Below are 3,966 nucleotides of genomic sequence, written 5' to 3' on the forward strand. Positions count from 1 at the left end.
CGTTATTTTTATGGCAGCATTTAGGGTATGAGACATTTTTAATATTGGGTTAAGGGTTTGGTTTACAGATAGACTGCAGGTTAATACAATTATCATTAGAACTTCCATTCAGCTACGGGTTCAGGTCAAGGTTAACATTAACGCTGCCTCCCAGCCAATGCCAGAGTGCCAAAGGCGAAGGGAAGCAAAACTCGCATAGAAAGCCAAGGTAAATGCAAAGCATACGGCCAAGCTAAAGCAAGGGCAAAAGCAAAGAGAGCACCCGATGGAAAGCTAAGGTGAGGGCAAGGGGAACGCAACAGGAAAGGCCAAAATATACAGCCAAAGAGAGCGCAGCAGGAAAGGCCAAGAGCAAAGGCCAAGAGAACACAGCAAGAAATGCCAAAATGGAAGGCCAAGGGAACACAGGATGGAAGCCCAGGCAAGGGTAAGAGAAAACATGGCAGGAAGTGCCAAAATAGGAGGCCAAAGAGAACATGGCAAAGAAGGCCAATGCAGAATGTGGCTGGAACACCAAAACAGGAGGTCAAAGAGAATGCTGCAGGGAATGCCCAGGCAAGGGCCAAGAGAACATGGCAGGAAGTGCCAAAACAGGAGGGCAAGAGAATGCTGCCGGGAACGCCAAAACCTAATGTTGAAGACCATGTGGCAACATAAAGCCAAGGGCAATAGCCAAGAAAATGTGGCATGGAACACAAAAACAGGAGGGCAAGGGAATGCCCAAGCAAGGGCAAGGGCCAAGAGAACGTGGAAGGAAATGCCAAGGATGATGGCCAAGACTACATGGAAGGATATGCCAAAACAGGAGGCGCAAGAGAACGCAGTAGGGAACGCCAAAACTGAATGCTGAAGAGAACGTGGCAACAGAAAGCCAAGGGCAATGGCCAAGAGAATGGGGCAAGGAACACAAAAACAGGAGGGCAAGGGAATGCCCAGGCAATGGCCAAGAGAACGTGGAAGGAAATGCCAAGGATGGTAGGGAACACGGAGGGTAAAGGGAAGGAAAACACTACAGTGAAAGGCCAGAGGCGAGGAGAACGCAGAAAGAAAAGAACAGGCAGCCTTCCGGGCACCATGAAGTGCAATTAAGAGCTCTGGGAGCACCATGTTGTGCCATGCAATGGAATGGGTAAACACTGGTGGCTGTGCATTGCCCTTACCTGCTGGGCAGACAATTACCGGTCAGCAAAGTGAGCTTCCGGGGCATTCCAGGAAATGCAGATTCCGGCTCCTTGCTGCTCCTACGAAGACCCACACATCTCCGTGCAGTCCTTACCGCACTCGGGAGCACCGCAGCTCTGCTGCCACCTGTTGGACACAATGCAGTAATGAAGGCACTGCCCTGCATATGCATCTCTTTCACAAAGCTGCGCTCCTTTCTCAGAACAACGTGGCTGCACTCTGTGCACGATGCTGCTTACCACCAGAGAAGGCTCAGGTACCCAACAACGTTTTTGCTTCCATCTTCTCTGATAACTGCTCGCTATACACTGCCCTCACCTTTGGTTTGGTAGGTGGGGATTGAGGAAGCAATGCCAGTCCCACAGACCCCTTCCCATCCCACACTGCGATGGGAGATCAGGTTCTGGACCACCTGACGACCCGAACATCCAGGAGTCTTTGGGTCCTGACAAGATGAGACTCAGAGTTCCGAGGGAATTCACCGCTGCAGTCACCGAGCCACTCTCAGTGGTATTTGACAAGTCGAGGCAGTCAGGTCAAGTCCCTAGTGAGTAGAAAAAAGGTTACAGCACACCTCTTAGTAAGGATAGAAAGTGTGACCCTGGGAACCACCACCATGTCAGTCTCACCTCTGTGCTGGGAGCGATCACGGAGCAGATTCTCCTGGAAGTGACTCTAAAGCACATGTTCCAGTGCGTCACCACCCTCTGTAGGGAAAGCTTCCTCCTAATAACCAACCTAAACCTCCCCTGTCTCAGTTTAAAACCATTCCCCTTTTCCTATCACAATCCACCCTCATAAACAGCCGTCCCCTCTCCTGCTTATGCGCTCCCTTTGAGTATTGGAAGGCTGCAATGAGGCCTCTCCAGCGCTTTCTCTTCTCCAAGAGAAACAATCCCAGTTCCCTCAACCTTTCTTCATAGGAGAAGTGCTCCAGCCCTCTGATCATCTTAGTGGCCCTTCTCTGGACTTGCTCCAAAAGCTCCACGACCTTCCTGTGCTGGGGCCCCAGGCCTGGACGCAGTGCTGCAGATGGGGCCTCACAAGAGCTGAGTAGAGGGAGACGATCACCTCCCTCTCCCTGCTGGCCACTCCTCTTTTAATGCAGCCCAGAACAGAGTTGGCCTTCCAGGCTGCAAGCGCACACTGTTGGCTCATGTCCGGCTTCTCATCCACCAGGATGAGCCCTTCTCTACAGGGCTGCTCTCAAGGGATTCTACACCCAGTTTGTACAAACATCTGGGATTGCCCCCTCATCAGTGACATAAACAGTGGGGTTGAGTGCACCCTAATGACACCAAGCTGTGGGGTGCAGTGACACACCAGAGGGACGGGACGCCATCCAGAGGGACCTCAACAGGCTGAGCAGTGGGCACAAATCCAAGTGCAGGGTCAGCAGCTGGGATGAAGGAACACCCATCACCAAAACATGCTGGGGGATGACAGGACTGAGCGTAGTCCTGCCCCATAGTGCCTGGGGGTACTGGTGGGTGGGAGCTGGACACAAGCCAGCAATGGGCCCTTCCAGCCCAGAAAGCCAACCGTATCCTGGGCTGCATCCAAAGATGCGCAGTCAGCGGGCGAAGGGAGGTGATCCCCGCCCCTCTGCTCTGCGCTGGTGAGGCCTCACCTGCAGTGCTGCACCCAGACGTGGAGTCCTCAGTGCAGGGAGACATGGAGCTGTGGGAGTGCATCCAGAGTAGAGCCACAAACGTGAACCGAAGGATGGAACACCTCTCCTATAAGAAGGGAGAGCTGGGCTGTTCAGCCTGGAGAAGCGAAGGCTCCAAGGTGACCTGGTAACAGCCTTTCAATACCTAAAGGAAAGAACAAGGGAAAATTGAGGTTAAATATAAGGAAAGCGTCTTCCACAGTGAGGGTGGTGAGGCAGTAGAACAGGCTGCCAGAGAGGTGCCCCTTTCAAGGCGAGGCTGGGTCAGGCTCTGAGCAACCTGATCCAGCTATAGATATTCATTGTGGGGGAGTTGGACCGCATTGCAAATCTACCTGCATATAAGCAGTGCACCAATATGGGGCTCATGGTGTTCATTACCTGCACAGATCTCACGCTACTGATTGGAGGAGCCCAGGCAATCCTTAAACCCCATCATGCTGCGAAATGAAATCAGAAGAGACACAGAACGTAATTTAAAACACAACAACGATGCACAGAATGCCCTTAAAAAACACTGCATGGATGCAATTAACACATGGCACTATTAATTACAGTCATGAACTGGGAAGTATGGAAGCAGAAAAAAAAAATATCACATTTGGAACCCAGATTGGAGATGATGAGATGAGAACCACTGAAAAGGAAACAACACACAGAGCAGAAACAGCTACTCTAATCTAGCTTGAGATCCTCCAGAAAGGAGAGCTCACAGCTCTGAAATAAAGCAGGAATCTCTCACCCCACACCCCAAAGGAAGCAGTCTCCAGGTTCAGATGCTGCCCTTACAGCTACCAGCTCTTCAATGCAGTTAGGATCCCCCAGAAAGAGGAGATCACAGCCCTGAAATAAAAAAGAAACCACTTACCCCAGTCCAAGGACCAACACTCACCCGCACTCTGAAGTGAAGGAAACAGCTTCCAGGTACAAATAGCTACCAGCCCTTAAGTGCAGTCAGGATTCCCCACAGAAAAAGAGAGATAGCAGCTCCAAAACAGAGAAAAAAAAAAAACAAACACTCACTCCATCCCAAAGAGCAAGGCACACTCCAAAGGCAGCACTCCCCAGGCTCAGATGCTGCCCCTGCCCTTCCCAGCCCTTAAATGGGATCA

General features: G+C 51.4%; 1 long non-coding RNA gene across 1 annotated transcript in view; it reads right to left on the reverse strand.

Annotated features, from left to right (window-relative positions):
- The window catches only part of LOC116217449, a 5,861-nt gene extending 4,246 nt beyond the window's left edge, over nt 1–1,615 (reverse strand). Inside the window, exon 1 of the long non-coding RNA XR_004161995.1 lies at nt 1,161–1,615. This is a non-coding gene — a long non-coding RNA (uncharacterized LOC116217449). The remainder of the gene's footprint in view (nt 1–1,160) is intronic.
- Nucleotides 1,616–3,966: the final 2,351 nt, after the last annotated feature.

This window comes from Meleagris gallopavo, chromosome 26 (genome assembly GCF_000146605.3).
Source record: "Meleagris gallopavo isolate NT-WF06-2002-E0010 breed Aviagen turkey brand Nicholas breeding stock chromosome 26, Turkey_5.1, whole genome shotgun sequence".
Taxonomy (NCBI): domain Eukaryota; kingdom Metazoa; phylum Chordata; class Aves; order Galliformes; family Phasianidae; genus Meleagris; species Meleagris gallopavo.